Source organism: Oryctolagus cuniculus, chromosome 7, assembly GCF_051225735.1.
Source record: "Oryctolagus cuniculus isolate XC-2025 breed Fujian yellow rabbit chromosome 7, ASM5122573v1, whole genome shotgun sequence".
Taxonomy (NCBI): Eukaryota; Metazoa; Chordata; class Mammalia; order Lagomorpha; family Leporidae; genus Oryctolagus; species Oryctolagus cuniculus.
In genome coordinates this window covers 116,760,046-116,787,216 of record NC_142873.1, presented here as the reverse complement: position 1 = coordinate 116,787,216, position 27,171 = coordinate 116,760,046, and the positions used below count along the sequence as shown (strand labels likewise).

Genomic DNA, 27,171 nt, shown 5'->3' with positions numbered 1-27,171 from the left:
AGTTATCAGAACTCACCTGTTTACAGGTGCAGGAAGGTGGCTTGGGTGATAGAGAGGCCTGATGGATACTGGGCAACACTCTTTCTCATACTCCGGAGTGGGCCCTATCTCCCCAGGAGACGCTTCACCAATTCACTGTCCCTGGCAATGGAAAATCCTCAAGACTTCAAGGTTGTAGGAAAGGGTGAGGCTGGGCACTCAGGCATGTGAGTTGGCCCAGACAGAGCCCTGGGAGGGAGGGAAGAAGACAGGCACGATAGTTCTCCTCATAGCAGAATTTCCAGTACTCTCTCTTCTACTGGATCTTTGTGTCCTTGTAGGAAGGGGGTGTTGGAGATCATCGCTGCTTCTGAAGGGAGCCCAGCAGCCAGAGTGACCCACGTGAGAGCCAACACCCCATTGCTGCACTCTTCAGCTGTTTAGTTGTTAACATTTAGCAAGCAGGTGCATAGAGCATGCCCTGTGCTAGGCATTTCACAAACCCCAGCTCACATGTTCCTCTTCATGGTGCTGCCCTCATTCCTATTTTACGGATGAGGACAAGGTAGCTTGGAGCGAGCAACTCACCCAGTGTCACAGAGCTACCAAGTGTCAGAATCAGGGAGCTGCAGTTTGAATCCTACCTTTAACCTCTGTGAGTCTGACTCTAGGAACACAGGGATGCACACATTTGCTGTTCTATGTATTCATGAAAGACGATCTTCCAAATCTGTGTCTCAGCAAAGAAAAACAAGCCATATGTATTGCGTGATGCTATTTATACTCATATATTTAAAAATCCAATGCCTGTGAGATGAAACTGTGTCTCTCCATAGTAAATGTTTGTGATTGGACATGCCCAGAAGAATGCAAAGGGCAGACTGTACAGATAGCTGGTTTTCTCTGAGAAGCAAACCTGGATGGAAAAGCATGATCAGGAGTTAGTTTTTTTGTAATATTAAAATTATTGTTGGGACCAGCACTGTGGTGCAGTAGGTTAATCCTCCGTCTGTGGCACCAGCATCCCTCATGGGCGCTGGTTCTAGTCCCAGCTGCTCCTCTTCCAATCCAGCTCTCTGCTGTGGCCTGGGAAAGCAATAGAAGATGGCCCAAGTCCGTGAGCCCCTGCACGCATGCGGGAGACCAGGAAGAAGGTCCTGGCTCCTGGCTTCAGATTGGCGCAGCTCCGGCCATTGCGGCCAACTGGGGAGTGAACCAACGGAGGGAAGACATTTCTCTCTGTTTCTCCCTCTCTCTGTCTGTAACTCTACCTCTCAAATAAATAAAAAAAATCTTAAAAAAGTTGTTATATTAAGAATGTACTTATGATTATTGAAAAATTAGAAACATTTTTAAACTAACAGAAAGCATTAGGAACTTGGCACAGTGGTTTAGATGTCACTTGGGACAGCATGGGATTGCCTGGCTTCCAGGCCTGGCCCTACCCGATTCCATCTTTCAGTTCACGTGCACCTTGTGGAGCAACAGATCATGACTCAAGTACTTGGGTTCCTGTCCCCAAAACTGGAGACTGGGATGGGGTTCTTGGCTGCTGGCTTCAGCCTGGCCCACCTAGCATTTTGGGAGTAAAGCAGCATATGAGACCTGGCTCTATGTCTGTCTCTGTCTCAGCCTTTCAAACAAACAAAGTAAATAAATAAATAAATAATTTTGAAAAACTGTTTCTTTAGCTCACAGTTCTGGAGGTTCAAGGGCACGGCACTTGCATCAGTTCAGTTCTGGTGAAGGACCCCCAACAGAGAGTGGATGGCAGAGAGCAGTGATAGGAATGTGTGTTTGGAGTCAGCAGCCATACCTTGAGCCAAGAAGAAGACAGGAAGAAAGCCACGTTTGCCCCTTTTATAAGAATCCGCTCCTAAGAACTACCAAGCGATCCTTTGAGAGCACCCTTGCATGGACACACCCTCCAAGATCTAAGGGTTTCCCATGCAGCCCTACCTCTTAAAGGTTCCACCACCTCCCTCCAATCACATGAACCTTTGGAGGACACACAAGCCGTATCAAACCATGGCAGGTGCATTCTGAAGAAAGGGAATGCTAATGCTCCTTTGTAGGTTGTAAATCATGAACAGTAAGTTTCACAGATTGACTTAGATGTGCTTCCTTTGATCACGGCATGGCTTTCTGTGCAGAGGTATGTTTGGTGATGATGATGCTGCAATAGCGATGAGAGGAAAGTGGTTCTGAGTAGAACTCTCTGGGCCCTCTTCCTTCTCCATAACCTCAGTGCCTTTGGTGTTCAGAGTTGAGATTTGTGCCTGCTGAGTTAGATGGCTCAGTCTTCCCCATACCCTTTTCTCACATATTTGGAATAATACATGAGGCTCACCATGCTTGGTCTTTTGAGGGTTTCTTTATATTTGTTTAAGGATGACATGAGTCATCCAAACCTTGTCCAAAGATTACGGTTCCTTTAAGGTGGAGATGGGTGGATTTCCACCACTTTCTTCATTTAGGCTGGTCTGAAATTAAACTGAGAGATTGCTGAAGGGTTGGTCAGGTTTTTTTCTTTTAAGATTTATGTATTTATTCTGAAAAGCAGAGTGATAGAGAAAGATGGGAAAGATCTTCCACCTGCTGGTTCTCTCAAATGCCACAATGCCAGGACTGGACCAGTCTGAAGCCAGGAGCCCCAAACTCCATCCAGGTCTCCCATATGGATGTCAGGGACCCAAGGACTTGAACCATCTTCTTGTGCTTTCCCAGGTACAGTACAAGGAAATTGGATTAGAAGCAGAACAGCTAGGGCTCCAACCTACGCTCAGATATGGGATGCAGCATTGCAAGCAGTAGCTTAACCTGCTGTGCCAGATTGCATATTTTGTTTTTGAGACCAAATCTGCTTTGTCTCATCATGAAACAACATCCTGTAATTCAGGGGTCCCGTCTGTCTAGGTCATAAAGAAGGGTCGATTTGATATAAGTATTAAGCACCAGAGTTTGGGGTCAGACTGGGTGTAATCTCAGCCCCTTGCTACTTCTGTGACCTAGGAACATACTCTGTAAGCTTTTGTGTCATAACAGATGGTCCCTGGTTTACAATGGATCAAACTTGCGATGTTCTGACTTTATGATGCACAAAAGTGGTATGCATTCAGTAGAAGCTCTACTTCAAGCTGGATCATTTCCAAGACTAGTATGGTCCAATACTTTGGTGAGGCTGAAAAATAGCGGTGAGCTCAATTCCCAGTCAGCCCCGCCATCATGAAGGGGAAGCAGCCAGCATCTTACAGTGTATTGTGTGGCTAAGCTAGGATGTTTGGTAGGGTAGGTGTATTAAATGCATTTTGACTTAGGATATTTTCAACTGACAATGGGTTTACAAGGAGAGAACCCCAACTTAAGTCAAGGAACATCTGTGTTTGTAAAATGTAATGGTGGTTTAAGGCTTAAAGGGCTGCTGTGAGGAAGCAGGTAAAGCACTGCACTTGGTGTCTGGCACAAATTAAAAACGTAAGAAATATCATCTATTATTATGACATCTGCATAGCACTTAACAATTTTATGATACTTTCCTTCACAAAATACCATTTATTTTCTGATTTAAAAAGTGATGTAGATTCATTATAGAAAAACTGGAAAACAAAACATTCAGCATAAACAATAAAATGGAAGTCATGCATGATCCTGCTGCCCATGTTTTTGCAGATATTTTTTTAAAATGCATGTATGTGAATACATACATTTACACAACTAAATTGGGACATGATTCTCCACACCACTACACTGAATGATTACCAAAAAAAAAAAAAAAAAGGACATGGGAAACGAAATAAAAGATAGGTTGTACAACATTATTTTAGTGGCAGTGCATAGTCCAGACTCATAAACTTACACTGATTGATAGGGAAGATAAGTGTAAGAGACATGGGCCATGAGGAGCGCATTCAGAATCAGGCAGTCACAGAATCTCATCCAGTGGGTATTACATGTAGCCAGTCTCTTGATTTTTTTTTTCTCCATTATAAAATGAATGACACCTTAATATACACTTGTTCACTATCATGGAAATTCACATCTTTTAAATTCCGGTCTTACACATGGTATTCTCATACTGAAGATTATGCTTTTTCGAAGTATTTTGATTTACAAAATCTTTGAAGCAAACACTTCAAGTATTTGAGTGAGCCTGTTTGCTCATATCCCCCCCCAATATAATCACTTTTTTAATCATTGTTAATATAACAGGCAAATATTATCTTGTTTTAATTTAGATTTGCTTGATTAAAAATTGCACATTTACTGAGCACCAAAAAGGAAACCTGTTAAAGTGAAATGAACACTATGAGAAACGGTGACTTGATCAGCCCTCACCCTGACTGTTGATGAGCAACTTGATATGTTATCCCTCTTAGTATTTTTTTTTGTTTGTTCTACTTAATACTTTTGGTTGAATACTGTAATCAATACACAATTCTTCTTAAGTGCTGAAACTTAACTGAAAAGTGATCGCTGTTAAATATAAGAGTGGGAATAAGAAAGGGAAGAGATGTGCAATTCGGGACATGCTCAAGCTGACTTACCTCAAATGGTAGAGTTAGAAACATACCAGGGGATTCCAATTCAATCCCATCAAGGTGGCATGTACCAATGACATCTCACTAGTCCCAGTGATCAATTTCTGTTCACAATTGATCATAATGATAGGACTAAGAGCCAAAGGGATCACATAAACAAGAGTAGTGTCTGCAAATACTAGCTGATAGAATAAAAAAGGGAGAGAACGATCCAACATGGGAAGTGAGATACACAGCAGACCCATAGAATGGCAGATGTCCTAAACAGCACTCTGGCCTCAGAATCAGCCCTTAAGGCATGTGGATCCGGCTGAAAAGCCCATGAGAGTATTTCAGGCATGGGAAGCCAAGGCATTCTGGGGAAAAAAAAAAAAAAAAAACTAAATGCAAGATCTCTGCGAGTGAGATCCCAGTGGAAAGAATGGGTCATCAAAGAAGGAAGTACCTTTCTCTGAAGGGAGGAGAGAACTTCCACTTTGACCATGGCCTTGTCTAAATATGATCAGAGTCGGTGAACTCAGGGGGCTTCCATAGCCTTGGCAACTCATGACAAGAGCCTAGGGTGATTACTGATGCCATAAACAAGAGTGTCAATTTGTTAAGTCAACAACAGGAGTCACTGTGCACTTACTCCTCATGTAGGATCTCTGTCCTTAGTGTGCTGTACATTGAGATTTAATGCTATAACTAGTACTCAAACAGTATTTTTCACTTTATGTTTCTGTGTGGGAGCAAACTGTTGAAATCTTTACTTAATGTATGCTAAACTGATCTTCTGTATATAAAGAGAATCGAAAATGAATCTTGATGTGAATGGAAGGGGAGAGGGAGTCGGAAAGGGGAGGGTTGCGGGTGGGAGTGACATTATGGGGGGGAAGCCATTGTAATCCATAAGCTGTACTTTGGAAATTTATATTCATTAAATAAAAGCTAAAAAAAATTGCACATTTAAAAATGCTTTTTGGCCATTAAAATATTGGAAACAAAGAATATTGCAACATAAAATTTCAAATAGTACAATGAAGTACCATATAGACGAGGAGTTAGTTTTCTCCATTTAGAAGCTTCTAAACCCCATCTCTGGGGCTGAGCTCTGTTGAACTCTCTGAGGACAGTATATGCTAACAGGACTGCCTGAAGGCAAAGGACTTGTTTTCCCAGCAGGTAGAACAATGCCTGGCACATAGCAGGCACTCACAAGATATTTATTACATGAATAAGCAGTTTCTTGAATATCATAACACAATTTTCTATGTATATGTAAACATACACATGCATACTTTTAGATGCTGTTAAAGAGAACTGTGAACTTCCCAAACTCATTATTCTTAGGTAACTTGATGTTGCTTCCTATTAACATATATACAATCTTTTTTTTTCTTTCAAAAACTGCAGCAGTTATTTATGTTCCCTGTTGATGGAACTTCTAGTTGCTTCTATTTCTAGCTATTATGTGTGAGCTTTTTGTACTTCTGCGTTAAGAATTATTTATGTCCTTTACCAATTTTCCTTTTGAAAAATATTTATTACTTTATTAATTATTTGAGGCCGGCGCCACGGCTTACTTGGCTAATCCTCCGCTTGTGGTGCCAGCACCCTGGGTTCTAGTCCCAGTTGGGGTGCCAGATTCTGACCCAGTTGCCTCTCTTCCAGGCCAGCTCTCTGCTGTGGCCCGGGAAGGCAGTGGAGGATGGCCCAAGTGCTTGGGCCCTGCACCCACATGGGAGACCAGTAGGAAGCACCTGGCTTCTGGCTTCTGATCGGCGTAGCGCCAGCTGTAGCGACCATTGGTGGATGAACCAATGGAAAAGGAAGACCTTTCTCTCTGTCTCTCTGTCTAACTCTGCCTGTCAAAAAAATTAAAAAAAAATTAATTATTTGAAAGGCAGAGCAAGAGCACAAGATATCTTTCATCCACCGTTTCATGTGCCAAATACCCGCCAACAATTAGGGCTGGACCAGGTGAAAGCCAGGAGCAAGGAATTCCATCCTATCTCCCATGGGGGCGGCAGGGACCCAAGTGCTGGAGCCATCACTTGCTGTGTCCCAGGGTACATATTAGCAGCAATCCAGATCAGAAGTAGAAGCAGGACCGGATCCAAGGCACTCCAATACGGGATGTGGGAGTTCCATGCAGTGGTTTAACCCACTGTACCACAATACCTGCCCCTACCAATTACTTTATTATTCCAATTCTGTTTATTGAAGGATCTGTTTTTATCCCCACTGATTTTAATCCATGAAACACACATTAATATCCTGGGCTTATTTCTGTACCTTATATTCTATTTTACTAATCATTCTATGTCCTATACCAAAATTTTAAATTCTTTTGGAAATCTGATAGTGTAGGTTTATCCTAATGACATTAAATGTTTTTCTCAAATAGTCTCATGATTTTTCTTTCATGTTTACTAGAATAGGATAGCTTATGATTATGATTGAAAATATAAAATTGACATGATGACTGGAACTATATTGTTATAAATTACCTTACAGAGAATTGACATTTTCATAATGTTAAAATTCCTTTCTCAGGCCAGTGTTGTGCCACAGTGAGCTAAGCTGCCACCTGTGATGCTGGCATCCTGTGTGAGTACTGGTTTGAACCCCGGCTACTCCTCTTCCAATCCATTTCCCTATTAACATGCCTGGGAAAATGGTGGAAGATGGTCTAAGTACTTAGACCTCTGCACCCACGTGGGAGACCTGGGAGGAGCTCCTTTTGCTACTGGCCTTGGGCTGGCCCAATTCTGATCGTAGTGGCCATTTGGAGAGTGAACTAATGGACAAAAGATCTCTTTCTCTGCCTCTCTTTGTCATTCTGCCTTTCAAATAAATAAAATAAATCATTTTTTAAAGGAAACTCCTTTTTCAACTTGTTTAGTCACTTTATGCTCTTTGATGTGATTTTTTTTTCCTTTTCTTGTTTTTCATCTACCCCTTATATCTTCAGGATTGACTTTCTTCTTGGGTATTTTATTGCTGGTGCTATCATTAGTGGAATCTATTTTCTAATCATTTTCTCAAATGTTATTTATAGCAAAATAGAAAGTATCAATTTCACATATTTAATTTTAGATGAACAGCCTTTCTTAATTTTCCTATGAGAACTTCCAGCTTCTTATAGGTACTTCCTATTAGAAAACATGACTTGCGATAGTAGCATTGTCTTCACTGCACATTTGAACATCTGGTTCTTTTTCTGGTACAGTGCCCTGCATTGCCTCAATTTTCAGAACAATGTTAAACGACAGACGTAACTGCTGAGGGCCTTGATCTTGGTCTGATATAATGGGGATGCCCTCCAGTTATGTTTCATCTTGGCTAAGGTTTTGAGTTAGATATTCTTTATCATGGGAAGGGGTTATTAATATAATTCTCATTTCCTTTTTTTTTCCTGGAAGAGGATAATGAATTTTAGCAGATGCTTTTTCAGCCTCCACTAAGATGGATCTTTTAATTCAGCCATTGCAATACAAGAATTCACTTTATTTAGTCATGGTTTACAGCTGTGTTTGATTTTTTAATATTTAGTTTAGGAATTTCTGCTGGTGCATTAGAAAGATCAGGCAATGATTTGCACTACTTTTTTTGATGAACTTCTGTCATTCTAGCTTTGGAATATGAGTTGAGACATTGGTTCTCTGTTACATAACACACGAAACAGTGCCTCACTGTCAGCTCTCATTTTCAGACACTCCAGGCATACCATGCCCACTGGCCTCCCCTTCCACTCCCTCCCCTTCCACGGTCTCATGATGAGTCCTTTCTCATTGTGTAAAGCCAAGCTCAACCTGCGATCCTTCTGTACCGTTTTCTCTCACTGCTCCCAAAAGTATCAGCAAGTGCCTTTTTCCCAGCACTAATCCAGCTACCTTTTACTTGTCTATTAACCTACAATGGTATTTCAAATGCAGGTGAGAAAACGGAATTAAAAGACAAATTTGTTTGGTGTAAAGAAGACCTATGCAGCTATTTTCCTACCAGCTTTGAAAGACTCCTCATATACATGGATTTCAAAATATTTTTGTGCCAAAATAAATTCATCTTTCAATTTTAATTTTTCACCAACTTTTTGAAGTACTTTTGTAGTTTAACCATTAGAATTTGTGTTTCTTAAAGCAGGGGTGGTCCTGAATCTGATACTTTTTAAAAAATGTCTGATTTCCAGTGCTTATCACAGGACCCGACACATAACATATCTTCAATAACTCTTCATTATAGAATAAATCCACGGCACATTTTTACTTTAAACTGCGCCAGTAGGAGGAAAAATTCAAAGATGTCTGTGCAGATGTCTTTGCCTTTCTTTGACAATAATCACTCACTGCAATTCTATATACTTTAAAAAATTATTTGAAAGGGAGAAGGAGAGAGAGAAAGAGATGGAGACAAACAGAGAACGCAAAGAGCTCCCATCTACTACTTTACTCCCCAAATGACTGTCACCGCTGGGTCTGGACCTGGGCTAAACCCAGGAACCAGAAATCCAATTCAGGCCTCCCATGTGGGTGGCGGGGAGTCCAACAACTTGAGTCATCACTGATGCCTTTCGGGGTCTGCCTTAGCAGGAAGCTGGGATCAGGAACTGGAGGCAAGTGTCATACCCAGGTACTCTAATGTGAGAAACAGACATCCTAACCAGTGTCTTAAACACTAGGTTAAATGTTCTCCCTCATTTTGCATGATAATTTGATAAGGATGACTATGCTGGGTTAATAAACATGACAGGATGAAGGGGAAAGTGAAAGAATTAAATATTAAAATACATGATAGCTATCCCTTTGTTATTAGCAATAGATGATGTGCACTGAGAACTTACAATGCTCCAGGTATGGAATTATCAAATTAATCTTATTGGCGGCTTTGCATTAACATGTTTCATGAGGAAGACTTGAGGGTTCCTCCCACTGCACCCCAAAGTTAGCTGAGGGATGGCAGAGTGACTGGAAGACAGTTCGGCATTTTACGGTTGATGGTACGCCAGCCCGAGGCCTGCATATTCCATCGCCAACCCTGCCTGCTTTTTCCCCACTCCAGCCCACATCCCTCCAGTGAGTGACAGAAGTGGCAAGAGGTTGTTCAGAAGATTAAAGACCCAAGTCACCAGAGGTGCCATTCTGAAAGAATATGTAGACACTTTCTACTTGGCAGTCATTCACAGTCTTCGGCAAAGAATGAACGGCACGCCTGTTCAAAAAAAGCTCCCCCTTAGATCTCGGTACCTCGGAAGATAAAGTGAAGGCGAGGGTTCTGTTTTGAAATTAAATATTCATTGGCTTGGGTTATAGCTAGTACTGTTCTTGAGAGTAAAACTGGATTTCTCCTTTGTTTTGAAATAACGACAGTCATTTTACTGAAGAATCCATTTCTGTCCTGAATCCGTCAGGGTAACGCATGGTGTGATTTTTCTAATGTAATAGACACTACTTGGAATTGAATCCAGAAGTGCTCAAAGTACTTTCTGGAGGGTACACGAGCAATGTGACATTGCGGGAACGCTGTGAGAAAAGTACCAGGGAAGAGGGAAGCGGATTGGGACTCAGATCCTGGGCACCAGCACAGCCTTTGGGTGCAGTCTTTGCTCACTCACAGCCGTTTCAGGACAGTTCTGAGTTTCAGTTTCTTAAGCTGGAAAATGGGGAGCCCATGTCCCTCCTCTGGGGGTTTGCCTAGGGATCTGGAAATGACAGCTAGAAAATAAGCGGCATGGAGCAGTGAGGGCACTGCCATCGTGGTGATATTCACATTCTAACGGAAATCCTGAGCACTGGTCACTAAACGGCTTCAAAGCCATTTACATCTGTTTACTCGCTCTCCTTTTTTAATCTTTCAGGCACCACTGCTCACATTTCCCTTGAATTTAAACAACTTTTACAGCTTTCAAAGCTTTGAAGGTTGACTCCGTAAAACCTGTTTTTATTCTAGGCGTTTTTCCTACTGTCATTCTGGGTAAAACAAAAAACATTTACTGTCAAAACAACAAGGGTTTGCTCTCAAGCACAAAATGAAAGTAGCTATGTCTGCCTGATCTATTTTGGCATCACCTAGCAGTTAAATGAGACACCTTTTAATTTGTCACTCCTTTAAGATTCATTTAGGTTGATAAAGTAAACCCCCAGTGCTTGGTTTCAGCTAAACTTCAGCTAGTTGGGCAAAAAAGGAATTTTCTTCATTCTACAGCCAATACCCTTTCAACAGTGCCAATTAAAGAAGTAATACTGCACTCAGCAGCATGAGAGAATAGCACCTAATGGATTTTTATTTTTGCTATAAATTGGAGGAGCTTAGGAATCTAACTTACTGCCAGCAATTGACCAGTGGTCTGAGAGGAGGCATAGAAGGTCAACGTTGACATGTGTGTGAGCTGAACAAATCGATGCAAATCTGCTTAGAACAATGCATATGCATGTACTTTAAAAAGTTATTTGAAAGGCAGAGTTAGAGAGAGAGAGAGAGAGAGAGAATGAATCTTCTTCCAGGTCTCCAACATGGGTAGCAGGGGCCAAAGTACTTCGGCCTTCTTCCTCTGCTTTCCCAGGTGCATTAGCAGGGAGCAGGATGGAAAGGAGAGCAGCTGGCATTTGAACCTGCACTCATGTGGGGTGCTGGCGACATAGGCAGTGGCCCGGTCTGCTACCCCACAATGCCAGCCGCTATACCAATTTAAAAACTTACAATCTATTGAGTACAGAGACTCAAGATTCAGATCTCACCTCTGCCATTTGATAGCTGGGGAAGTTATTCAATTTCTCTGAATCTCAGTTTCTTCATCCATATATTGGGAACAGTATCTTCTCCCTGTAACTTACTTGGGAAATTACCCGAGGCAATGGACACAAAGCATGCAGCACTTATTAGCTGCAAACTTGTTGTTCAACAGGTGTGAGCTACAGTTACTGCTCGATATCAAGAAAAGCTTCTGGAGTGTTTGTTAGAACTCAATCCAGGGTTTTAATATTTCCAAACTGTATGGAAATTGTTATTTCTGATCCACATTCATTTTGCTGGACTCTAACTAGTTCACTCATTTTCTCAAAGTTGGTGACAACATGTTTAATATCTTCTGTATCAGGAGGCCAGTTTGATGGCTTGTGTTTATGAAATTATTAACATAACTATTTCTAGGAAAAAGTAGCATCTGCCATCTCAATGATCTGAATGTAATTTGATTGATTATTGGATGGACAAACTGATTTAGCCACAAAAGGAAATAAAGATCACACAGATTTATAATACATATAAACACACATACACACATAGACATTTTTGTTATTCAATACAGACAGAAGTTAAAATCCACCTTTAACTTTTTTGATGTGGGGGGGTGGGGAAAGGGAGAGAGAATAATCGGGTCCACCTTTGAGTCCCTTACAGCAGACGGCCTTCAAATGAACCACGAGGAACTCGCAAGAGTCTAGATGAAACTTTCCCAATCAGCAGTTCAGGAGTGGGTCTTCAGAGGACACCAATCCCTAGGGGTTCTTCCCCAATTTTGAGTTTCATGCCGACTGTGGTAAAAACACACAAATACACATGGCTTGCTTTTCCTGACAATGTTCTTCTTCCTCATTGTGGCTGCTTTTCCAAGCAGAGCCGGCCTCTGAATTCAACTCAATGTCTGAGGATGAATGCATCTAAGCTCCCCAGGGAAGCTTGCTCTCTCTAGTGCAGACCCAGAGCAGCAGAGGCCCCCAACAGGTCAGACGGACGCCTACACGGAAGCCATGTCCTCTTCCACCCCGTAGCCTGACATCTGGCAGAAACTTGGAGAATAAAGCCAGGCTAAGCTGTTGTTCTCAAACATGTTTATTTGTAATAGTTTTACATGGTGTGTTACAGAAATTAATGGAAAATTTCTAAAAATTTTGCTGTTCTGTTGAATGTGTTGTACATAAAGTTAAAAATAATGTGTCCATATATGTTAACAAACTGTCATCTGAGGTAAAGTTAAAGTAGGTCTAGAAATGTACTGCAAGTCATTTTCTCTTTCTCATCTTTATTAAAAAAATATGTGTCAGAACGCGGAAATTGAAATGAACCAAACCCACAGAGTAAACATTTTTCTTTAAAAGAAGGTGCCCAGTACATTACATGATGGGTTTCAATGGACACTGGGATGAGGACGAGCTATCAAAAAAGTCTTGCGGCATGTAGAGAGCGAAGAGCTATGGGGGATGGGACAGAATGACAGGTGGCGTTTCCCTGGTTTCAAAATTTAAAGTGACAAATTTAGTGCCAGTGAAGGATGAGGAATTAACAGTTGTACACATGGATTTTTCTACTGATCTACCCAGAACTGTGCAGACTCCCCATGCTCTTTTGGTATGCACACCTCAGCTCTAGTTTGGAAGTTCCACCGGATTCCTGGGATTGGATATGGTGGTGTTGGGCTCACCAAACAACGTTTGGGAAAAAAAATCAGAATTCTGCCTAAGAGAATACAAATGGCAGCTTAAAACCTTGACTTCATTTCTCTCACTTTAGTGGATCATGTGGGCATTGTCTTTGAGTTCAGAGCCAGTTGGGTTTTCAATCGTGCCCAGTGAATGATGCCAAGTCCACTGAACTGTCACCGTCTGCTATGACGTTCCCTCCGAACAGTACCTGAAACAGCAACATCAGCCACAGTTCACTCGGAATGTGTCAGGAGCAACCCAAAGAGTAGGTATGATGGTGTGATACTGCAAGACAAACTCAGACAGCCAGAGTGAGGGAGAAGATAGCACCACTGTATAGAATCAGAATCATGGACAACACAGCAATCTCAGCCATCTCCCCAAGGGAACTGCCTATCTTATCAAATCCCCGGCAAACACAACTGAACTGGTTTCAGGAAGACTCTCTTTGTTATCATGCCTTTCCCATTTCCCCCTCCCTGTAAAAGGGTGACCCAATCACAGAATGGACACACATTCCTGCAGTCATTACTGGTGGTAGCCACAGAGGGCAGTAAATAGCCCTTCCGGCTTTTCTGGTTCTTGGGACCTTTCACATCAGGAGGACACATATTCTCTAATGGCCATTTGGTCAGTTGATCTAACTGGAAAAAAACTGGATTCTAGTGACCCGGTTGTAGAAACGTGGGCACAAAATGCTAACAATCACCTTGATGGATCACTTTTCTCTTTGTGTTCAAGTGTACCATCATTTTAAAGTCAGTCTTCCAAATCATTCTAGTTTCTACTAATATGAGAAACAAAACATACAGGCCCATTTAAATCAATCATATCAATGTAAATGCTACTTCTCAAATTTTAAAACCAAGCAATAATTACTCCCCTTCCCCAGATCCAATTAATCACAATTCTTTAAAATTTTCTTCTTAGTGTTAAACCACTAAATTCAACATACTGCAACTGCATAGGAACATCAGGAAAACACATTTGACCTGTATAACAATTATCTGTAGGGCAAAAATATATAGATTCTTTATGAAAATCATGTGCTAAACACACAAACCAAACACTGCACTTTTTTGTCTCATAAATGTAAAAAAAGGAGGCTTAAACTCTTCTGTTTCATGTCCAAACAGTCCAGTGATTTATATGGGGGTAGGTGGGAGTGAAGAAGTGAGAGAGTTTGAGATTCTGAAGGTCAGGCCTTCAAAAGTGTGAATTGTCTTTTTCTTGTTTCACACACAGAGTGGTACTCTCGTGGAAAGGCTAGATTATGGAGTCACGTGCTCCTTGCCTGCTCACTTAGCTACTGATTGGCCAACAGCGCCTGCCAACTGTCCCTGAACTCCAGCTTCCTACCATATACACTAGAACAACATCCAGAATGTGAGCCCCATCCATCAAGTTTGTCACACCTTGCACTCAATCTGCTACCTTCTCTACAGTGTAATGGCATTATTAAAAAGCATTTTCATTAACATTTATATTTACAAAAAAAACTGACATTTTTTTCATTAGAACTCCTTAAAGCCATTTCCCTTAAATATTTCAAGAGTTTAATGGTAAGGTTTTTTTTTTTTTTTCAAGTTATAAAATAAAAATCCCATTTGAATTTTCTGATGTACAAAAAGAGATAGAGATGAACCATTTTGACACAGAGTCAGTTTGTTATTCTGAATAGTTATGTCACCATTGTTCCGTGAGAAGGTTGGTTTGTAAGATCCAAAAACCACATTAGCAGAATTGTACCAGAAGTATTTGGCAAATGACTTTTCTTTGAAAATGGCACATGGAGAAGACACTTGTCTGCATAGCATCACGGCAGCAAGGTATCAGGAAAATAAAAAATATCATTTTATTGTACTTAAGAGTTCAGAGCTTCTTAGGAATCAGATGTATTTTTTGTCTTGGTCATCAAATGGGATTCGACGTCCTTTCCTATTCCCAGGATGAAGGTTCAAACTGAAAGCCATCGTTCTTCATCAGGATGTGGAATAGAGAAAGGGCTGTTTTGGCCACATTCCCGATCATAATGCATCATCAACCACATATTTGTCATGTGATTTCAAGTTAATTCATTTCACATGAGGCGTTTTAATTCCCAGTTAGATTTCTTCACCCTCATCTTAAAAAAAGTCAAAAGCAATACAAAAATTTGTACACCCATTAATTTTCAAATGTAATAAAGAATGAACAGTTGGGGTGGGGTGGGGGAATGGCAGACCCGGACCTACGGAGAGATGAAAAAAAAAAAATCCTGTGTTGGAAGGCATATGGATGATATTGTGGTCACAGAGGACCCCTTGTTTTTAACTGAAAGAAGTCAGTGCCAACCCAGGTATAACTCACTGATGCCCGTCACTTCAAATCTGATGTCTCTACAGTCTACAGTGGTCAACAGAGAAATAAGGAAGGAATTAGGATTTCATAGACTGAGCCAGCAAAAACCCAGCTAAGAGAGCTCAGAATCTTTGTCAGGTAAGCATTTGCTTGACTTGTGATTGAATGTTGGGTGTGTTTTTTTATATTTTTGTGGGTTTTATTAATTTTTTTGTGCTGCCACAAATATCTGCCATTGGTTGCCCAAAGTGCTGAGTTCCCTCTTCTGAACAAGGTCCAGTGGGCCATCGTGAATTTCTTTGTGGGATGAGGTGAGGTGAAAGAATCCAAGAGAGCCTGTTGCGATGCTGATTTCCATGCCGGTCTCGAAGTACCCACTGCGAGCGTGCGTCAATGCTATTTCTCAGGTCTGTGGATCTGCCCGTAGAGCTGCTCCTGTGCCTGTGGATGGAGGGACAAAGTGAGACCTGCCCTGTTCCAGATGAGATGTTCTGGGATATTTTGGGAAACAAATGGGAAGGCGACCATTCCTGATGCACAACACAGGTTCTGTTTGGAATAATCATGGTATGTGTTGTTTTGGCAACATTTTTCATCCTCAAAAAGAAATGCATGCAGCCTCCCTTATCTGTGGATTTTCTATCTTCAGATTCAACCAGTGACTGACTGAAAATATTTTTAAAGCACTACATATGGACTGAACAGGTAGAGGCTTTTGCTTTCCTTACCATGATTTCTGCAATGATGCAGTCTAACAATTGTTTACATAGCATATTCGATGAGGCATTATACATAATCTAGAGATGACTCAAAGCATACGGGAGGCTGTGTTAGGTTACATTCAGACAAGATAGTGTTTGATATAAGGGATTTAAGCATTCATGGAGTTTTGGCATTCTTGGGGTGCTGGAGTGAATACCCCACAGATCTAAGAGACAACCATACCCACCCAGTTCTGTCCTTGAGTTTCAGGCTGGGACTGATCTCCCTGTTAGGGAAAAGCCTGGTTTAGAGAGCTGTGCAAGCTGAGTGATGTGTGCAAAGTAATTAACCTTTCTAAGCCTTAATTTTACCAACCAGAAAATGGGAAGAATACTATTTATTCTGCAGGGTTCTTGAGAGAATTGGGGATAACCCATGTAAAGCGTCTTAACACAATGCTTGGTGCCAACTGGCCTTCAGAAAATTTGTCAGGGGAATATGTATCTAACAGGTTTGCATATTCCTATGTCCACTCAAGACCACTGTGGTTCTAGTTCAAATTGCTCTTTGGTTCCCACAGCAGTAGTGCCTAGGTGAACTGATGAGCAAGAGAAATGGCAAATGTGCTGTTAGCTCTTAATTAAGAATTCTGGGACTCGTGCCCATTCAATCAGCTGTTTCACGGTTGGCCAGTCACTTGCCTGCTCCAGTGGGGCTGTCCTGAGATGCAGAGACTAGTCTGACACAGCAAACCTTCTGCCTACATATAGGTAGGAAGCAGTGATTGGCCTTATTTAAACCACTTCAGACTTCACTGGTGTTGAGATGGCCCAGTGAGCACTGGCCAAGTCCATCAGGCCATATTCTGGTCTTAGGCATGTTTGGGCCCTTTTATGGTCTTACTCTTAGATGTCTGTGCCAGAATTTAACAGGCACAATAATATCTTAAGTCTGCCATATTTTATGTCTTGACTTGTATCCTGCCATGAGAGTAGGTTGCTTATTTTCTGGAATCTTTGGAATGAACTGGTATTCTGTGATCCTTTGCTATGTGTCTGGTGCCTTAATAGATTTCAAATACATAGTTTCTTTAACTCATCACAAGAGCCTTGTAAGGCAAATATTTCTCTCTTTTGCAAATACAAAAATCAAGAACAGAGAAGTTAAATAACTTTCCCATGGTCACACGGTAAGTTTGGACAAGAGACCTGAAAATAGAGTTCAGTGCATTTTCTAGTCTACTGAAACAACTGTCTTTGGTGTGTGTCTGTTGGTGAGAGAGAAAGGGAGAGGGAGAGGGAAAGGGTGAGGGGGAAGGAGGGGGGAGGTGAGGGGGAGAGGGAGAAGGGGAGGGTGAGGGGAGGGGGAAGGAGAGGGGGAGGGGAGAAGGAGGGGGAAGGGAAGAGAAGGGACAGAGGGAGGGGGAGAGGGGGAGAAGGAGGGGGAGGTGAAGGGGGAGAGGGGCCAATCTTCTCATCTATCTATAGAGTGCTTCAGAATTTACAAAGTGACTTCATGTCTTTTTTTTAAAGTTTTTCCTCCCTCATTTTTTTAAGGTTTTTTTTCTTTTTCTTTAGTAAATATAAATTTCCAAAGTGCAGCTTATGGATTACAGTGGCTTCCTCCCCCCCCATTAATTTCCCTCCCACCCGCAACCCTCCCATCTCCCGCTCCCTCTCCCATTCCATTCACATCAAGATTCATTTTCAATCATCTTTATATACAGAAGATCGATTCAGTATATATTAAGTAAAGATTTCATCAGTTTGCACCCACACAGAAACAAAAAGTGTAAAAATACTGTTTCAGTACTAGTTATAGCATTACTTCACATTGGACAACACATTAAGGACAGATCCCACATGAGAAGTAAGTACACAGTGACTCCTGTTGTTGACTTAACAATTTGACACTCTTGTTTATGGCATCAGTAATCTCCCTAGGCTCTAATCATGAGTTGCCAAGGCTATGGAAGCCTTTTGAGTTTGCTGACTTCGATCTTATTCTAACAGGGTCATAGTCAAAGTGGAAGTTCTCTCCTCCCTTCAGAGAAAGGTACCTCCTTCTTTGATGGCCTGTTCTTTCTACCGGGATCTCACTCACGGAGATCTTTCATTTAGTGTTTTTTTTTCCCCCCCCCCAGAGTGCCTTGGCTTTCCATGCCTAAAATACTCTCATGGTCTCTTCAGCCAGATCCGAATGCCTTAAGGGCTGATTCTGAGGCCAGAGTGCTATTTACATCTGCAGCCAACTTATATTTGATCAAGGATCCAAAACCAATCCCTGGAGTAAGGACAGTCTATTCAATAAATGGTGCTGGGAAAATTGGATTTCCACGTGCAGAATCATGAAGCAAGACCCTTACCTTTCACCTTACACAAAAATGCACTCAACATGGATTAAAGACTTAAATCTATGACCCAACACCATCAAATTATTAGAGAGCATTGGAGAAACCCTGCAAGATATAGGTACTGACAAAGACTTCTTGGAAAAGACTCCAGAAGCCCAGGCAGTCAAAGCAAAAATTAACATTTGGGATTGCATCAAATTGAGAAGTTTCTGTACTTCAAAAGATACAGTCAGGAAAGTGAAGAGGCAACCGACAGAATGGGAAAAAATATTTGCAAACTATGCAACAGATAAAGGGTTGATAACCAGAATCTACAAATAAATCAAGAAACTCCACAACATCAAAACGAACAACCCACTTAAGAGATGGGCCAAGGACCTCAATAGACATTTTACAAAAGAGGAAATCCAAATGGCCAACAGACACATGAAAAAATGTTCAGGATCACTAGCAATTAGGGAAATGCAAATCAAAACCACAATGAGGTTTCTCCTCACCCTGGTTAGATTGGCTCACATTCAGAAATCTACCAACAATAGATGCTGGAGAGGGTGTGGGGAAAAAGGGACACTAACCCACTGTTGGTGGGAATGCAAACTGGTTAAGCTACTATGGAAGTCAGTCTGGAGATTCCTCAGAAACCTGAAGATAACCCTACCACTCAACCCAGCCATCCCACTCATTGGAATTTATCCAAAGGAAATTAAATTGGCAAACAAAAATGCTGTCTGCACATTAATGTTTATTACAGATCAACTCACAATAGCTAAGACCTGGAACCAACCCAAATGCCCATCAACAGTAGACTGGATAAAGAAATTATGGGACATGTACTCTATAGAATACTATACAGCAGTCAAAACAATGAAATCCGGTCATTTGCAACAAAATGGAGGAATCTGGAAAACATCATGCTGAGTGAATTAGGCCAGTCCCAAAGGGACAAATATCATGTTCTCCCTGATCAGCAACAAATAACTGAGCACCTAAGGGGAAACTTGTTGAAGAGAAATGGACACTATGAGACACAGTGACTTGATCAGCTCTTGTCCTGACTGTTGATGTACAATGTAATACTTTATCCATTTTAGTATTTTTTTTTGTTCTAGTACTATTGGTTGAACTCTGTAATTAACACACAATTATTCTTAGGTGTTTAAATTTTAACTGAAAAGTGATCACTGTTAAATATAAGAGTGGGAATAAGAGAGGGAGATGTACAATTTGGGACATGCTCAATCGAACTTGCCCCAAATGGTGGAGTTAGAAACATGCCAGGGGATTCCAATACAATCCCATCAAGGTGGCATGTACCAATGCCATCTCACTAGTCCAAGTGATCAACTTCAGTTCACAATTGATCACACTGGTAGGTCTAAGAGTCAAAGGGATCACACAAACAAGACTAGTGTCTGCTAATACTAACTGATAGAATCAAAAAGGGAGCGAATGATCCAACATGGGAAGCGGGATACACAGCAGACTTCATGTCTTATTCCATCTGTGTAACAGCTATAGGAGTGGCATTTTTTGTTCTCATGCTCACTGTGAAGGTAAAAACTGAAGCTCAGAGAGATTCTATGATCTCAAGGACACTGTGTGGTCTCCTGTGTGTAATGTATTGTACTGCCTGCTTTGTAAAGTGGGAATGGCCTGGAAGATAACCTTGTCCAAGGTCATTATTTTGTAGATAAGGATGCCCACCCCCACCACAAAGACAGCTTTAACTGCCCCAGAGTCACACGTGCTTCCTTTGTAACCATGCCAACAGTAGAGCCCAGGACTCCTGCCATCAGACCTGGGGTGTTTTCTCTCGACCTCCTCATGTGTCTATTCCTCCAGGGGGAAGGAACTCCCTTGCCCATCCAAGGCACCCTGTTCTGTGAGAAAACCGAGAGCCAATTTGTCTCTCCATGCTCCCTACCGTAGTCTTCACATTGACCCTGACCTTGGACATATTTGCAATTCTTCCAAATAATGGATGACAGAGAGCATGGAATCCTACTGTTCCCATCAGGTCTCTGGGTTCCCACTTGCCAGCTCCCCCTGGCATTTTACACACAGTAACCCAGCCTAGTGGGTGCTCAGTGAGGATCTGCTAAATGAATGAATGGCAATGATGTAGCTCCCAGTTTCTTTAGTTTTAGCCCCTTGTCCTAAATACACATCAATTCCTCTTGGAATCAAACTGAGAAAAATGGAGAGCAGGATGATTTGAAAGCCTCTCATCTGTTCCCTGCCAGTATCTTGAACTGTCTCAGATACCTGCAGTATGGCTAACCCTGTTTCTTTACAACCCCTGGGAAGAAGCATTATCATTTACTTGTGCTGAGCTTTAAGGGTGCATCTTAATGCTTCCTGGGCAGACTTTCTCAGCTGAATCTTCTTTTTGGATGCCCTCAGAAGTCAGGCTTTCTTGATCTTACCCCACAATTTGCTCTCTTCTAATTTTGGAAACTAATTTATCCAAGTGAGAATGACACCTAAAAACAGAAGACGACAGCAGGCTCAGACAGGGTAATTAATGCCACACTGCATTAACTTTCTGCAGCTGAGATAAATATTCACACATCTCCTGCTTGCTGGAATTTAGCCTCAAATACCCATCACAACAGCAGTAACGACTGCAGTCAACTCTCAATTATCCCCACTAATGAAGGGGAGCAGTGGTGTGGAAAGCCCCAAGCAGCAGATAATCCCAAAGTCTGACACTGTGATGCATTATATGTTTTGGCAATAGCTTTACCTTCCTTGTTACAGAATCTTAAAGACTGTCAGAGCTGGAGGGGAGCTAAGAAATCATCTGATCCAGAAATTTCCGACCTGGCTTCTGCCAAGGTCATGATGAGATCTTCAAGCCATTTTCAATATTCCAAGAGGTCTAAACGCAATCGCATATTAACCTAACAGGCTGCTGTTGGTGTTTGTCTTTTGTTTGCTTTCTTCTGGTAGGCTCTATCACATCTTTGCCCCATTTCAAATCCCTCAAAGTCTCCTCATCACCTACAGGGTAAGGTCAGAACTCCTTAGCTGGGCACACAAATCCCATTAGTCTCAGAGTCCATTAGAGCTAACAAATACCACTCTAAAAAATAAATCAAAGCTCTACCGTAAGGTCACATACATCATATATATACATTTAAATCTATCTTTATGCCTCTGCCAGAGTGATCTTTCTGAAATGGGTTTGGTTGTGCCAGTCTGCTGTTTGAGGCTGCTCTCCTAGCTCCTTCTTATCTAGAGGATCACGTGAACTCTCAGGACTGCACTGAAGACCATCCTGATACAGCTCCATCTTCACGACCAGCCTCATCTGATACTGCCGCTGGCTCTACAAACCCTACCGTAGGGTCACCCTCGTGTTACAGGAACTTCCCATCTCTGAGCTTTGCTTCGGTCATTCCTTCTGTCTTCAGGGACTTCTTAGTTCTGCATTTGCAGTCCCAACGTTCAGATCCTGCACAAATATAAAGGCTTCCTGGACTCTGCAGGTAATGAGAGCCCTCTGCTCCTGGATACCTGCACCGCCTTGTGTAGAACTCTGTCTTCACTCCCATCATGGCCTCTCTTGGTATGTTCTACCCTGAGCAACTTGCACGTTAGCAGCCCAAATGCTGAGCCACAGTTCAGCACACACAAGGTGCACCTGCTAACAATGTGAAATATGAGGGTATGAATGAGTGAAGGAATGGTTGTCTTCTTAACGAGACTTGGCAAATACTTTGGAACTTAAAGCTCATCTAGTGGTTCTGACCTTTATTTTTAGAGGACACAAAGTAGGTGGTAACTACACTGTATCAACAAAAATGCAACCAACCCTCCAGCCTTTCATGTGTACTGAACACTCTGTTTTCTCAGAGGCCCAGTCAAGGGGTGATAGCATGGGGTCTGAAGCCAGGCAGACCAGCTAGTGTTCCTGCTGCCCACACTCCACAACTGCAGACCATCAGCACACACATGTAGTTGAACAAGTTAGGTTTCCTCCTCTTTGTAGACAGGGGCCTCTGGAGCATCTCCCTAGGAGGGTGTCAGAAAGCACTTACCACAGGGTTTGGGTATATGTGCTAATATGTTTTGGGGAGTGGTCAAAAGCAGGCTTTTTCTCTGGAATGGGATAACTCTATAAAGTATTTTAAAAATTCTTATAGAAGGCAGGAAGGATGGAGACTGAAGCCAGGATAGAGAAATGTAGGAAATAGTGAGCTGAGTGAGGGAGGATGGAAGGAGAAAATATGTTGCTTGCCTAGCACAGATCCTGGCCCAGAGGACATACTCTTAGAAAGGTCTCTTTGCTCTGCGAATGTGGTTTTTATCCTGCCTTTATGGAGTATGGTTTTAGGGCCAATGATCACCTATAAGTGTCTTTCCAAATGTCTTTTTCATAATACATAGCTACAGGTGCAACAGGGCTCTCAGTTACGAAATATAATAATGGCAGTGGATCAGCCCAGGGAAATTTTGCAGAATGAAAATGGAGTTAATCTAGAGAACCTGGCTGCAGGGCACTGTGGCTAGCAGAGACTCCCACTGCTGGCAGACTACTCCACGAGTTCTGTAAGTATGAATTATGTGCTCTCGTGAAGCCGCCAAGTAGACTCACACAATTAAGAGTAATAATAGCTTCTACTTACAGAAACTTTCAGTCTATAAAGGGCTTTCCTGGATCACACACACATGATCTTATCTAAGTGCTATGCTGAGGCTAAACCCTTGGAATTCCCAACCCCGTTTTATAGTGAGGAAGCCAAGAGTACTCCCAGGTGGGTGAATTGCCCAAGGCCACTCAGCCAGCACTGGGCAGACCTAGGACATGGCCAGGTTCATTCGTTTTTTCTCCCTTCCCTTTTCTTTTTCTTTTTCTTTTTCTTTTTTTTTTTTTTTTTTTTTTTTTTTGATAGGCAGAGTGGACAGTGAGAGAGACAGACAGAGAGAAAGGTCTTCCTTTGCCATTGGTTCACCCTCCAATGGCTGCCGCGGCCAGCGCGCTGCGGCCGGCGCACCATGCTGATCCAAAGGCAGGAGCCAGGTACTTATCCTGGTCTCCCATGGGGTGCAGGGCCCAAGTACTTGGGCCATCCTCCACTGCACTCCCTGGCCACAGCAGAGAGCTGGCCTGGAAGAGGGACAACCAGGACAGAATCCGGCGCCCTGACCGGGACTAGAACCCGGTGTGCTGGTGCCCAAGGCGGAGGATTAGCCTAGTGAACCGCAGCGCCAGCTCCTTTTGTTTTTTTTTTTTTTTTAAGATTTAATTTTGGCAATATATAAATAGAGTTTGCCATCTTAACCACTGTTAAGTGTATAATTCCATGGCATTAATTATATTCACAATGTTGTGCCACCATCGTTAACTCCATAAGTCTTCTATCATCCCAAATAGAAACTCTGTACCCACCAACCAATAACTTCTCATTCCCCTAAACCTCAGATTATGGTAACCTCTAATCTACTTCCCATCTGTATGAATTTACCTATTTTTCTTATTTTAGATAGACTTTACTGAGGTATAATTTATAAATGATGAAGTGCACCCATTTTAAATGTAGAATTGGATGAGGTCTAAGAAAAAAAAAAGGCCTTTTTAAGTCTACTGTCCCCTCACTATCAAGTTTTCCCACTTGTAGAATATCAAAGCTGGAGGGCCATCTGTCCTTTTCTGCATGAAGGCATTGAGACCCTAGGCACGAGGGGTCCTTTCTCAATGTCATGTGGGAGACAGCTTAGGGCAAGAAGAGCAGCCCAAGGCTCAGATACCCATTTCTGTGCCGGTTTCTTCTTGATATCTTCCCCAAGCCTCAGCTCACTGGCATGAAGTACAGGGGTAACTAATTTCATATGTCACAGGACCTCTTGGAAGCCACCTAAATTGTGCTTATCACTTTCTACTCATTTAATGTTTATTGCATTTATTTCTGGAAAACTTGGCCCCACCTAACAAAGGGATGTCAAAAGAACTGTACCTTTACTAGTAGGGAGAAGACGCTGCAGAATGCTGGTCTCAGATGTCAGGTCAGTGGTGATGCCATGCACAGCACTTGCTGAGCGAGCCCACCTATGCCCCATCTTTGCAGCCTGGGCTGAAATTAGCACCAAGCCAAGCTTGGAAGTTAAGGAGAACTGGATTGTGAGCTACGGCTTCAGTCCCTCAGCTGCTCAGGCAGTAAGTTCAGTCTCATGGTCTTCCAGTTTCAACATCTGGGAATAGCTCAGTGGGAGTTTTAAATGTCTTGGCTTGTCAAATGAAAAAAAAAAAAAAAAAAAGCCCTGGTAGCCAGGGGAGGAGAAACGAGGCTGAAATAACTTAAGCCTCTATCTGATCCATGGGTACATAAAAAATACTTGGCTTTTGGAGCCAGAAAGACTCCAGCAGTCCTGTATGGACTTAGGCAAGCATTTCACCTGTCTGTGCCATAGCTTCTTCATCTGTAGATTCCAGGGACTGTGAGAAGTAATTAGTGAGTTCATATAACATGAAAGATCTTAAGTCCTGGGAGACTTCCATTCTTTTTTATTTTTTAAAGAAGGGAAAACCAATATTTCTGATCTCCTTGAGCCCAAAGGTTGGGCCCTCAGGGTAGAAAAGTGTTCAAAAACACATTATGGATTTAAATATAATACCTTATAGACTGAGGCTGTCAAGTGCACTTGCTTCCTGGAGTCTTGGGTGCTGAAACCCACCTGGTGAATACAGAGGCCTGAGTTCCCAGGGGGGTCTGTGCATGTCCCAATCAACACTGCATTTCCCCATCAATCATAACCACAATGATGGGCACGAATGACCTGCTTTGCCTATGCACATCATCTTCCTTGAATTTCTCAAGTAGAAAGGGACACTGAAAGGCTTTTCTGAGTAAGCTTCTGCTTACCAGGAGTGGACTCTGGATCTTGGGTTATTCCTCTCTGGGGACCCTAATGAAGTCAGTGTATTTTAGGGATTCCTATCTTCCCTTTGTCAGCTGGGAGTAAGGACAGCTGAGGGCAGGGATGCTGTTGGAAGGTCTTCTTGGAAAATTGGATCTTCCGATCTGTAGCTGGGTGACCTTGGGCAAGTTAGAGGGTTCTAGAGTATCAGAGCTGGGAGGGTGTGTGGGAAGTGTTCTGCAGAAGGGAAGCCATCTGCCTCACATCACACAGATAGTGAGTTGGAGAGACGGTGCCAAAATTCAGGGTCATGGTGGTGTTTGAAAGATCCTGAGTTATTTGATATGGGCCTAGATCCAAATCCTAGCCTTAATGCACATGAATCTTAAGCTTTCAGCAAGCCACTAACCTCTCTACTTTACCTGTCCTATTTACAAATTTGAATAATAAAAATACTTAGGAGTGTTCCCAGAGGACTCAATCAGGTGATGTTTATCAAAGTGCTAGTATTTTAAAGATATATCTTATTACAAGTAGTAAATGAACAGTGATTACCTTGGCAGAGTGATTCTAAAGAGAACATGAACTAAATAAACCGGGGTTAGCAAATGGACTTCCAGTAGCCAATTCTGCCAGCTGCCTCCTATAAATAAAAGTACTACTGGAACACAGCTACCCCTATCCATTTACATGTTGCCTTTTGCTCTCTCCGGCTTACAACTGCAGAGTGGCTGTGATGGAGATGGTATGCCCACAAAGCATGAGCAGTTACAGAGTTTGCTGACCTCTGATCTAAGGGCACCAGCGAGCTCATTCTACTTGCACTTCCTACTCCAGCGGCTGAAAAACATGGTGAAATCTTCATATCTAGCTTTGATTCCTCTTTTGACCTCTGTAAGTTGTATCAGCAGCTTACTGGTAACTCAGTTGGATAGCTTAAGTTCAACTGGTCCCAAAGTGCACGTGACTTCTTACTGCCTAAGCTTGCTGCCCAGCATTCCTACACACAGTGATGAACACCATGGCAGGAACCCAGGTGTTACCCTACGTGATCTTCTTCACCTCCTAGGTACCTGCAGTCTTAATCACCTGCCTGTTCATCTGTTAGATATCTCTTGGTACTAAACCTGCCTCTCCACCTGGGCCCACAGCGCCGTCAGCCAGCCAAGGCCAACTTCTGCCTCAACTGCTGCAACAGCATTTTTTTTTTTTTTTGGACAGGCAAAGTGGACAGTGAGAGAGAGAGAGAGACAGAGAGAAAGGTCTTCCTTTTCCATTGGTTCACCCTCCAATGGCTGCTGCGACCAGTGTGCTGCGGCCAGCGTGCTGCGGCTGGCGCACCGCACTGAGCCGAAGCCAGGAGCCAGGAGCTTCTCTTGGTCTCCCATGCAGGTGCAGGGCCCAAGGACTTGGGCCATCCTCCACTGCACTCCCTGGCCACAGCAGAGAGCTGGCCTAGAAGAGGAGCAACCGGGACAGAATCCAGCGCCCCAACCAGGACTAGAATCTGGGGTGCTGGCGCCGCAGGCGGAGGATTAGCCTATTGAGCCAAGGTGCCGGCCAACAGCATTTCAGATAGAGGCCCACGGGAGGGGGACTCTCCATGGAAGCCTGAGGAACTGGGGTATTGTTCCCTCCAAAAGCTCAAACTAGGGGGCGGGAGCTGCGGCATAGTGAGTTAAGCCACAGTGTGCAAGGCTGGCATCCCCTATGGGTGGATGGCTGAGTGGTGGCTGCTCCACTTCCTTCCAATCCCTGCTAATGTTCCTGGGGAAGCCCCTGCACCTATGTAGGGGACCCAGAAAAAACTGCTGGCTTCGGTTTGGCTCAGCATTACAGCCATTTGGGGACTGAAACAGCAGATGGAATACCTCTTTCTCTGTCTTTCCCCCTCTCTCTGTAACTCTGTCTTTCAAATAAAATAAATAAATCTTTAAAAACAAAAACAAAAACAAATTTAAAATATCCAAAAGTTTAGATTGGGCTTGCCTCTGAG

At 42.6% G+C, this 27,171-nt stretch overlaps 1 protein-coding gene across 10 annotated transcripts in view; it reads right to left on the bottom strand.

Annotated features, from left to right (window-relative positions):
- Positions 1 to 12,313: 12,313 nt before the first annotated feature.
- Positions 12,314 to 27,171, bottom strand: part of DAB1 (DAB adaptor protein 1) — a 917,259-nt gene continuing 902,401 nt past the window's right edge. For all 10 annotated transcript variants that reach the window (XM_051857724.3, XM_089337350.1, XM_089337351.1 and 7 more), the window contains one exon: positions 12,314 to 15,700. The gene's annotated coding sequence lies outside the window, so the exon portion shown is untranslated. The remainder of the gene's footprint in view (positions 15,701 to 27,171) is intronic.